At 40.3% G+C, this 12437-nt stretch overlaps 1 protein-coding gene across 5 annotated transcripts in view; it reads right to left on the reverse strand.

Annotated features, from left to right (window-relative positions):
- Positions 1–12437, reverse strand: part of PRICKLE2 (prickle planar cell polarity protein 2) — a 369301-nt gene that overhangs the window by 138334 nt on the left and 218530 nt on the right. Inside the window, exon 2 of one of the 5 annotated variants that reach the window (XM_002758524.7) lies at positions 1–12437. This exon is cut by the window's right edge and continues 16675 nt beyond it. The exons of the other annotated variants lie outside the window; for them this stretch is intronic. The gene's annotated coding sequence lies outside the window, so the exon portion shown is untranslated. 5 annotated transcript variants of the gene reach the window in all.

The following is a 12437-nucleotide window of genomic DNA, read 5'->3' on the forward strand; positions in this document are numbered from 1 at the left end:
CTCCAGGGAGGATGAAATGCCCAGTCTCAGAGGAAGCTTCTGCCAGACCCTTGGAGCTTGTCAATTGTCACAGTTCACTTTCTCCCTGGGTCTGACTTCTAAGAACGCAAGCAGTACCTCAAGCAGGCAAAGCATCGTCTCCTCAAACCCCCTTTTCAGTCTGAACCCTTCCTGTAGCTGGCAGCAGACTCAAGCCGAGATGCTCCGCATTCCCTCGGGGAAAACAGCACTGCTGGACCCAGACCCTGCTGGGGAATTCACCAAGCAGGGAAAAAAAAGTGTGACTTCTACTCTTCCTCTGGACCAGCCTGAGTGCTCGAGTCCCCTTCCCGAGAACCCCCAGTTTCCTCTTAACACCCCTTCTTCACGAGAGTCTGAAGGAAGAAGTCACAGACCCCAGCCTCAGCGTCACCAGCTGATCCTGAGCCAGACCTGGGGCGACTAGTCAGCTGCTCGCAGAGCCCAAGCCACTGAACCAGGAAATGTGCTGCTCGGTCAAAAAATAATAATAACTGTCGGCGGCGCTGCTGGTGGTGCCTGAGAAGTCGCTGTTGCAGTGCTTGCATCCTCCGCATGCTAATGAAGCTGTGATGTCAGCAAGTCAGTCACGGCATCTGGACGTCCCTTCCCGCTGCCCAGCACTGAGGTTTATTTACATGTAAATTAGCCTTGCCTTCCAAATCAATAATCCCCAAGCCAGGGAGAGGGGAAGAAAGCCTTTGCAGGATGCAGAGGCCCAGCTACGCAACGTCCAAATGAGCACGAAAAAGATCACATATAAGAAGAGAGGCTTTAAAGACACATGTCTATTTTTTCCTTCTTAAAAGCTGTGCTCTTATGTGCCAGGGATCAAATCTGGGCACAATTACCAACCTGAGCGCCTGTTTCAGATTATATGCTATGCTAACCTAGGAGTGGAATCAGAGTATTTTTTAAATTAAAAGCTGTGTCAAGCCTTCAAATGCATCTCTCTTTTTTCTCTCTCACTCTTCTCTCTTCAACTTTCACTTTGGGGTGTTGCCTGTTTATTTGGCCTGAGACTATGTCACCTTTGAGTTTTTGTGCACCTTGAAATAAAGCACAAGTGACTTCTTTCCTCATGTGCTTGGGTGGTGAGTTAGTCACCTGCCTTCTAACCCCTACCCCAATTGCAAGTGCATGCAGAAGAAGACAAAGCATAAACCTTCCCAGGGGCATCTGAAGACCCTTAGACCCTCAGAGAGCATTGCTTCCATCTCCTCATTTTACAGATGAGAAAACGGAGATGTAAGTGGAGAAAGGACTTTTCTAAAGTCACACCAGGATTTCAGCAAGGATGGGTCAGAACCTGCATTTCCTAGACCTCAGATAGAGCTTTTGTTGAATACCTCTGGGGTCTCCAATCTCCATTTTTTCTACGCCAATAGGCAGCCCAACCAAGCAATCTGAAAGAAAGAAATCTATACATTTGGAGAGCCCTGGGTTGAAATCCTGCCTTTCCTTCCTGCTAGCAATGCCATCTTAGGCAAGTAACTTAACTTGTGGGACCTTCAATAACCTCATCTGCACCATTAAATATTTACTGAGCACATACTCTATGCCATGCACAGCTCTAAAGACTGAGTGTAAACACAGTCTCTGCTTTCGAGGACCTTATGGGCTAGTGCAACTAAAGAAAGTAAAATACTGACTAGAACTATAGTGAAGATTAACACAATGTCACACACCCAATAGCTATTTCTGATATTTTGAATGAGCTCAGAAAAATTCACTGAGGCATTCCAATCACTAGGCTGATCACTGTTTCTATCATCTGAGTATTTCCATGGTCATGTTTAATTGTTTAAAATCAATATTCCTTCAACACTACCTGAGCAGTATCCTGAGTCAGGTGAGAGGTAAGAGCCAGCCAATATTCTGGACTCTATGCCTGTGATAAGGAAGCACTGCAGGCGAAAGTGAAGGGTGAGGGAAAGGTTGGGGAGGCTGGGAGGGAGGAATATTCCATCATGCATGGAAGTGTCCCCAAGGACAAAGCAGCTAGCATGGCTCCTTGCCCACATTCCCCCGCCTGGGGAACCCACTCTGATGAGCTCTGCCCTTCCAGCTGGAGTTCCTGAAGCTTCAAATGAATTTCTTTGTTGGATGTGGGGAAGTTAAATTATGTCTTTTGTTGTATGTAATTGTATTAATAATGCTTAATAACTTCTTTCAGAATGCTTCACTCTAGTTCCCAGAAGACCTTTCATGGTGAAAATCATGAGACCTAGAATAACTTCCCACTAAGAGAAACAGAATACAAGCAAATGAATATATTCAGCCTTCAGTTTCTGTCACATAGAACTTAGCGTGTGGAGAGGCAGATGAATTCCCCAGACCTCAATATCCTTCAAAATGTCCATTAAGAAATCTAACAGTTTGGGGCCCCCAATGGCCAAGTGGAAGCAGTGACATTCTAACCCAGTGCAGCCACAAACAAGTCATTTCAACTTTCCATGCCTGTTTCTTCCTCTGAAAATGGGTACACTACTCTCTCAGCTACTCATGATCAGCATGGTCATATGAGAGGCAATTCACAAGTGATCAATGATGACACAAGAAGTCAGTTGGAACATAGATTAATCTTCACCTGGAACAGATGAGACACATGACTACCAACTTCATAAGAATCAACGATATAATATGGAATCTAAAACGGATTGCCTAGAGTCAGACACTGGCTCTGACCCTTGCTAGCTCTATGACTTGAGGCCTGAGGTCCGTACCTATAACACAGGGCATAATGATAGTGCCTACCTTCCTGGGGCTGTTGGGGATTCCAATGAGAATTAATGTGAAACATTTAACACTGAGCCTAGCACATAGCAAACACTCAATAAATGTTAGCTATTAGTAATATTAATAGAAGCAATCATGCTTCCACCATTAACTTCAACACAAATTAGTGAACTGACTAGTTAAAATTCAAAAGGTGGGTGAAAGCAGGAAAGGGAAGACTGCAAAAATCATCTTTACTCCTAGGGCACATCTCAAAGTTCCATCTACTGTGGGTGAGCCACCGATAAGCCATTTTCCATATGGTACAACACCAATGCTTCAAATTGCTTGAATCTAGGAAAGAAAGCAGTAAAAATGACCAAAAGGTGGGCCTCCCCTTCTGAAATTATATACCAGGACAAAACAACTATATTTTTGGGATGAATACATGCTTTATCCATTCATTCATATATCCATTCACTCATTAAATGAGCTCCTACTATTTTTGGGATGAATACATGCTTTATCCATTCATTCATATATCCATTCACTCATTAAATGAGCTCCTACTATTTGCCAGTCACTATGCTAGGCTTTGGGGACAACATGGTGACCAAGATACACATGGATCCTGCCTTAAAAGAGCTTGGCAAAGACAGAGAAAATAATTAAGAAGGCAATTAGAATAGAATGGGATGTGTGTTACGGTAGGGGGCATGCACAGTCCTCAAAGGCCTAATTGCATTCAAGAGAGGGACGGCACAAAAGCACACTGCCCGAGTTCTCCTGCCAGCACATGCTCTGTGAGCTCAGCTTGGTGATGAGAAAGCTGGATATCTACACATCACACTTTACACAGAATGGTAAAATTATAAAATCCACAGATCGTTAATTCCTCGTGATCATTATGTTCATCCTGGAGACCGTTCTAATCAGGATTTTTAGAAAATATACTGTTAGGTATTAGACAAGGTGAGACAAAAACTACTTTGGAAATTTTAGAGACCTGGTAAATAGGAACAAAATTCATATTGTTTTTCTAAAAAAGAGTGAAATTTCACATTCATGACAGCAAACTTCATGGGGGTAAGAGCAGGGAAGAACAGGCAATACATGTAAGAAATTCAACCAAGTGTTTATTAGGGATTTGTGAAGTGGAGGACACTTGTCAGGAAACAAGGATGCAACTGCTGACCTTCAGAACTTTCTATTTAGGTGGAACGATAAGAGAGTTATAAAAATGACCGTAATTGCATACTGTATATAGGAGAAAGGACAAAACAGACAAAATTAATTGTGGCAGAGGTGAGCTGGAATCAGGAGAAGTACGATGTGGGTCAGGCCCACGGTCAAAAACGCTTTTACTTTTTTGGAATTAAAAAACAATTTGATAGCGGGGGGAAGGCCTTACTAAGCATGACACAAAATCCAGAGTACAAAAAAATTTGACTAGGGTCAAATTTTAGCTGCTAGAGAAGGTATTCCACGGAAGGAGGAAAACATAAATAGGAAGGAAAATTATAAACACAAATGCAGAATTAAAAAACATCTACATGGACACAAGCCAGCAAAGCAGCACCAACATGACACTGGCAGGTAATAACAAAGAGGCAGCTTCATACATGCTGGAATATCAAATCGTCTTTCCATTCTAGCCAGCTTTAGGCAGGATCTTGTTAGAGGATTACGGGGAAAGGTCAAGTACATCTTTCCTTGGTCAGGTTACAGAAGGGAAGGGTAAGTGACAGCAAGGGTGGTGGCCTCCTGGATGAAAGGCTATAATGAGGAAGGCTGCAATAAAAAAGTTTTAAATTTCTGTTTCTATAGGTGTAAAATAAGAAGGAAAAGAAGGCCCTCCAAAAAAGGGTCCTAAATCCCTCTTTAGGTCATTTAAAATCTTCCTGGAACCTAAGGAAGATTTTTGAATACTGAGATAAGAACTGATATGGCTCACTCAGGGAAATGATAGTGTTTCCGTTTTGGGAGAACTTTAAAAATGTAGACATCACTCATCCTAGCTCCTTTAGATTATTACCTTCTGGTCCTTCTATTGAGAAATTCTAATTGCTGTAAGGGATATTACCAAAGTTTCAAACCACTTATCTAATAAGGTTTATTTAAGTTTACTTTTTCAAATGTGTACATCTGTATGTGTGCATGCTTTTAAATATTTTATTCAAGAGTAATCCAGACATTTAGATTTCAAAGTCCAATAAGGTAAATGTGGGAGAGGAGGTTGAAAAAGAATTGTCATGTAAGTCAGTCTAGCATAGGTGATGATGCAGTAACATACGATCCTAAATGTCAATGGCTTACCACAAGAAAGTTTGATTTCTCTCTCAGGCAAAGTCAGTTGGAGGCCCAGAGGCTTTCCAGATACTCTATTCTAAGTAGTGACTCAGGGATCTGCTCTGCTTCCTTCTTGTGCCTCTGTGATCTCAGCCAATAATTTCCCGGTTACCACAACACAGAGGAGAGAACTAGAGGCTATTAGGTACCTCAGCTTAGGGATGAATGATATCATTTCTAGTGGTCAAACTAGTCCCATGACTTCACCCAGCTGCAAGGAGGCTGGGAACTGTATGCTCACAAAGAACAGCAAAAACAATGGAGAACTCCAGTAATGTCTGCCACAGATGTCCATTTTAATTTGTGCTATGAAAAGATATTAAACAAAACAAAATGCAATCTACTAAACCCTAATGTCTTTAAACAAAGAGATGCTTAACATTTAAAAAACTGATAGTCCTAAATGAATATGAGAGATCAAAGTTGCATCTGTTTTACCTTAGAAGGGAGAAAAAGAAAATATTGCATATTTTAATTAACTTTCAAGCAACAACATGTAACCTGAGTAACCATATAGAAAATAAATGTTTGAAATACGTGAAGCTTCTGTAATGTAGGTAAAGATGCATGAGGCACACACAAAGGTGGAGCTGCATTCGTAAAAAAGAAATGCTCAAAAGAGTTATCCTCCACAGTTTCTACCCACTTTCTAATCCATACTTATAATCTGCCTCCTGCAACAGACAGAGTATTGTCATTGAATAAGTCCAGCAACAAGACCTGAATTCAAATCTCGTTCTATTACCTCCTAGCAGCATGACCTAGCAGATGACAGTTACCTCACCTCTAAGCCTCAGTTTCACCATCTATAAAATGGAGATATCACTTTATCAAAGGCTTTGGTAAGGTTAGATGAACTGAGGTATAGAAAGTACTTTGTAGAGTACCTAGCATATAGTACATGTTAAATCAATATTATTCTCCACTTGGTTTCCAAAGAAGGCAACAGGAAGGAGAGCTGCAAACAAAAATGATAAAATTGTTCATGATAACATAAGGACAAGCACCCCCTCAAGCCTTCTGTCTTGTCCATTTGTGAAGATACCATATCATAAATGCTTCTTATCCATGGACATTTCTAAATCTTGTGAAAAATCATTTGGTACACTTTAAATTCAGAAAAGGGGCCTTCCTTTTTCCCTATCATCTTAGGAATCTGTCACATTTCATACATTTTAATTATTCATGATCCCAATAATCTAACACACAAAATTTTAACACAGCCTTTTATCCTCTTTTAATTACATTAATTAAAATGAGAAATATGGACAGGCTAGACTATGCACATCAAAATGAAAGAGTGCTAAAGATTTTGCTCCCTCTCCCCAAAACGATTAAGGATTGCATCAATGATTTCACCAGGCATACCGTTGCACATTTCTATGAAAATATTGCTAAACTGACATGATGTGCTAGCAAATGGTTTTTCTTAGACAAAGAAAGCTGCATTTATTATGGCAGGTTTTGGGAACTACTAATTTTCATTAAACACCTGAATTGAAACCTGAATTTTCTTTATGTAAAGGACCAGGAGAACAACAAAGAACTGTACAGGGATGCTTTGGTTTTTCAGTATTTCCTAAATACAGACACTCAGGTTCCTACACATTTCTCTTGGAAGAGAACATTGGCAAAACGGATGATGTCCTAGAAAAAGGCTAAAAACTCTCCGCCTCATAAAGTAGCAAACTGGCAACAAAGATCTGCTCAAGAAAAATTATTATTATGAAATGTCACAGATGTACAAACTCACATATTGCTTTTCTAAGAAAATGAGGAGGACTGGATATACCAGACATTTTGCATACTTCATCTCATTTGGTCCTCACCAAAATCCAAAAATGTAGCATTTATTATCCCCTATCATATGAAGGAAGACGCAGAGGTCCAAAGAGGATAAAAGAATGATATTGGGGTCTACAGCTGAAGTTTGGTCTTGGGTATGATGACAATGCCTATATTCCTTCCTTTAATTCAGAGGATCACAACTTTCCTCTAAAAGAAAAAAAAAAACACCAGGTGTGTTCCCATTAGGGTATGAAGTGTGAGAAAGAACGTATTATTAAAAACAGAAAAATACAGAAGTTTCCCTGGGCCACCAGATTAGATCAATTCCTTTGTACCAAGGAAGAGTACATAGCGTTGCTCTCTTAGATGTATGTCCTTTCCTTAGAACTCTCATTCTGGTTCACAGTTCTACATCCTGGGTTAGTTATTATGAGCCATCCTTGGTCAATGTTAACGATTATGTGATTAACTTCTCTCTCTTACTAACCAGACTCTATTCGGCCTATGAGCAGAGACCACACACCTTTTGTGGCTCACCATTCTATTCAAAGGGCCTACTGCTTTGTGGCCTGACAGCTAATGAACATTTCTTAAATGAATAAAAAGCCTGACAATGATTCTTCTAATGTAGAAGTTAGAGGAAATTCAGGATTATTCCTGTAAGAATATCTCTGTGTTCATTTGCATTTCAACATACTCTTGCGAGTGGGAAAGGAAAGGATGGAGTTCAGCTTGCTGAAACACTTCTTAGCTTTGTTCCAGGATGTCACATTCTCCTGCTTTCACTCCAACCCTCTGGCTGCTCCTTCTCAGGCTCTTTTGCTGGCTCTTGCTCATCTCATCTCCTTAACAGCTTAATGCTGGAGAACCCACAGCTCACTCCTGGGACTCCAGGATATCTACATTTGCTTCTCTGGTCTGGGCTAGGGTCTTAAACACACCTTTAGGCTGGTGACTCAAGGTCAGGTCTTTTCCATGATCTCAAGACCACCTGCCTATGTCACACATCTCTATCTCTTAATTCTCAGTTGAATCCACACCATATCCCCCACAATCTGTTCCATTTGTAATCTTTGCTATCTCAATGAATGGCAACTCCATATTCCCAATGGATGAGAATAAATACCTTTGAGCCATCCTTCACCACCACATCTAATCCAGAGGAGGTTGACAAACTATATCTCACAGGCCAAATTTGGTTTGCTTCAGGTTTACACAAATAGTTTTATTGGAACACAATCATGACCCATTCGTTACGTGCTATCTATGGCAGCATTCATGCCACAATGGCAGGGTTGAGTCATTGTAACAGAGAATGTAGAACCTGCAAAGCCTAATACATTTACTCTCTGGTCCTTGACTGAAAATTTTCCAGCCCTTGGCAAATCCTGTTAGCTCTACTGTCAACATATACACAGGATCCAACATCTTTCCTCCACCTTCACTATTATCACACTGGTCCATGCCACTGCCATCTCTCTCCTGGATGAAGTTCCAAGTCACCATCAACTTTTGCCTCCTATCTGGTTTAGTATTCCTCCCCTTCAGTCTGTTCACAAAACTGCAGTCATGATGATTCTCTGAAAACAAACATTAGAGCATGCCACGCTTCTGCTCAAGACTACATTGGCGACGCTGCTTATCTCAGAATAAGTCCCTGGAGACCTAGGTCCTATTGCTTCTCTGACACTAGCTCCTGTTATTCTCTCCCTTCCTGTCACATGAAAACTGGCTTTCAAACATGCCAGGCAGATGTGTGCCTCCTGGTCTTTGCACTTGTCTGAAATACTTCCTTCTGCAGACAGTCATGTGGCTTGCTCTGTCACCATTTCAAATCTAATGTCACCTTGATGAGGTCTAGGTCTTTCCATCCTATCTGAGATTGTCATCCCTCCCACATCTTCCTAATGTGACCAAACCGTTCCCTACTTTATTTTTCTCCTTAGATTCTTTTAAGAAGAGTTATATTGAGGCATAACTAATGTACCATACAGTTCATTCATTTAAGTATATTCATAGGGTTGTACAACTATCACCACAATCTAACTTTAAAACTTTCTTCAACCCAAAAAGAAAGCCTCTAGTAAGCAGTCGTTACTCCCCACTTGCCCCACTGCTCCAGGCTTAGGCAAACACTCTATTTTCTGTTATTCACATTTTATATTAGTGGAATCATATAATATGTGTCCCTTGGTGCCTGGCTTCTTTTACTTACTATATTTTTGGTTCATCCTGTAGCTTATATCAGAATTTCATTTTTTTAATGGTGGAGTAATATTTCACTGTACTGATATACATCGTATTCATCTATTCATCAGTTGATGAATATTTGGTTTGTTTCCACTCTTTATTGTTATGAATAATGATACTATGAACATTCATGTGTAAGTTTTTGAGGGGTGCATATTTACTTTTTCCTGGACACATATCTAGTAGTGGGATTGCTGGGTCATATAACTCTACGTTTAACATTTCAGAGAAAAACCAAGCAATTTTTCAAAGTGCTACCCCAATTTCATATTCTCACTAGTGATATCTGAAGGTTCCCATGTCTTTATATCTTCACCAAAGCTTGTTATTGTCTTTTTTATTATAGTCATCCTATCGAGTATGAAGTAGTATCTCACAGTGGTTTTGATGTGCATTTGCTTAATGGCTAATAATGTTAAACGTCTTTTCATATGTGTGTTGTCTATCTGCATACCTTCTGCAGAGAAATGTATATTCAAGTTTTTTAAAAATTGGGCATATATGTTTTAAAACTAGTGACTTGTAAAAGTTCCTTGTATATTCTGGGAACATGTCCCTTATTAGATATATGATTAATAACTATTTTCTCCCATCATGTGGGGTATGATTTTCTCCCATCATGTGGGGTATCTCTCTTTCTTTGAGAATATACACCACATGATGGGAAAAAACAGTTACAAATCATATATCTAATAAGGGACATGTGTCTTTGAAACATAAAGGTTTTTTAATTCTGATAAAGTTCATTTACCTATTTTTTCCCTTGTACTTCAGTTCTGCTTTTTAACAGCATTCTTCTAGGTCTCTGCCAGAACTACAAAATCAACTGCGGTTCCCTTGTACATGATGAGTTGTTTTCTCTTGCTGTTTTCTAGATTTTCTGTTTGTCTTTCAACATTTTGATTATGAGGTGTTTGAGTATGAATTTCTTTTAGCTTACCTTCTCGGAGTACTTTGGCTTCTTTGATGTGTAGACTAATATTTTTCATGAGATTTAGGAAGTCTTCTACCGTTATTTCCTCAAATATTTTTTCTGCTCCTTTTTCTCTCTTCTCTCCTACTGGTCTCAGTAAGCACATGCAGGTGTGTTTAATGGTATCCCACATTTCTTAGAAGTGCTGTTCGTTTATTTTCACTCTCTTTTCTCTGTTCTTCAGAGTACACAACGTTTACTGACCTACCTTCAAATTTGCCAATTTTTTCTTCTACTGGATTAAATCTACTGTTGAATCCCTCAAGTGAATTTTTCATTTCGGTTATTATACTTTCAACTGAAAATTTTCATTTTTATAATTCTTTTCTAACAATTTCTCTTCATTGATATTCTTTACTTGATGAGATGCTGTCATCATGCCTTCCTTTAATTGTTTAGACAGTTTCATGTAGTTCCTTGAACACATTTATAACTGTTGCTTTAAAGTCTCTGCCTGCTAGCTCCAACATTTGGACCCTCTCACAGGCAGTTTTCTTCCTGTGTATAGGTCATACTTTTTTGTTTCTTTGCATGTCTCAAAGCATTTTGTTGAAAACCGGACATTGAGAACTGTATTATAGCAATTCTGGATACTGACTGTGCATTATCACCCCGTACCTCTCCTGGAGCTTTTTGTTGTTGTTTGTTTATTTGTCTAGCAACTGGGTAGACGAGTTGAGTGAAGTCTTTTCCTGGCAGTGTGCAGCTTCTGATGTTGCTCCTTCGAGAGCCTGAGCCCAGTTTTCCTATTGGTATCACACCCAACTGTTAACTTCTACTAATTGCCAGCTGATTGTTCTATTGTTTTCACAATTCCTTTTGGTATAAATTATTCCACAGTCTAATCTGATGAAAGCTGGGCTCCTTTGCAAGGGTAGGGTGTTGCCAGTCTTTGAGGCTGCCCCTCCCCGGGTGAAAGCATAGCCCTGGACTAGGAGCTAGGTGGAGAAAGAGCCCCATCTATTTGGCTAAATACCTAGAGTTTCCATCACACTGATCTGTGTTGTGTATGGAGGGGAGCAAGGGGCAGTATGTGGCAAGGATACATGGAGATGAGAGAGTCATGGTTAAAACGTCACAGACTCGCACTGTCCTTAATAAGATTTTGATTTTCTTGTGTTTTTCCATTTGCTATATACCCTTGGGACAATTTCCAGAAACCTTAAATGCTTGCTTATATTTTAAAATAATTTTCAGCAAATGATTGTTTTGCTGACTAAAGAGTCTACCATGCTCCTCACACTGCCATACTGGAAGTTGATGCCTAACACTTAGCACACTTAGATCATTATATGTTTTACTTGTTTATGCTGCTTTATGTCAGTTTTATTCAGCCCTCTATCCCCAGGGCCCAGAAAAATGCCTGGCACATAGTAGGCCCTCAACAAAAGACCTACTATTCATTGAATAAAGAAATGAATGAAGAAATTCCCATAGCCCACAGTCTATCCTGTGTACACCATAGCCAACCATAAACTGCCACAGGTGATGTTCCTTACCCACGGTTATGACAATTACTAACCCAAGATAATCACAGCACAGGGACACTGTTACACCTGTGAATATGACCAGCCAGGTGACTGACAGAAAAAAAGAGAATGAGGAATGCAGCTACAGCATACATATCCCTCAAACCGTTGAACTGGATTCTAGCTCTGTTCCTTCTACACTTAAATATTCCACAAGACCTATAAATAACTTGTTATAAAGGACATCTTACTTACATTGATCTGAAAGAAAGTCCTGCTAAAATGGAATTCACCCAGGTATTAGAATTAAGAAGTCTGTATTTGATTCTTGGGCTATGGCTCTTGCTGTCTGTGTGATATTGGACAAGTTATTTAACCTCTCTGCTCTTCAGAATCCTCCTCTGAAAAGCGTGAATGATGGTGACAACTGCAATATCTTCACAAAGCACTTTGTATTGTGTCAAATACTCCAGGAGCGCTGAGTAGGGGTAAGGTACTATTATCTGCCAAACAGTAATCATAGATCTGCCCTTATCATGCTAGGGTGATCTCTGCAGCTAGTGAAACGGGATAGTTCCCTTAACTCCTTTGCGGGACTCATGAAGGGGTTGGCTCATTTACTCAGCCCACAGCTCTCATCCCCTCACAGGAAGGGGAGCACACAGGTGAGTGGGTTCAGAGGCCAGGACAAGCACTTCCGGGCAACCCGCAGGAGCAGAACTCCCTGTAGACCTGTGGCAGTGTTTGGGGATCATCTATGAGCCCCAGAGCTTCAGAGGGTATGTGTTACAGTGTGCTCTTGTAGTTTTGCCATTTGTGGATGGCTTAAGTGGTAGCCCAGTGGAGGATCAGTGTGACAGCCTCTTGTGCCT

The sequence above is a fragment of the Callithrix jacchus genome, chromosome 15, assembly GCF_049354715.1.
Source record: "Callithrix jacchus isolate 240 chromosome 15, calJac240_pri, whole genome shotgun sequence".
NCBI classification, from domain to species: Eukaryota; Metazoa; Chordata; class Mammalia; order Primates; family Cebidae; genus Callithrix; species Callithrix jacchus.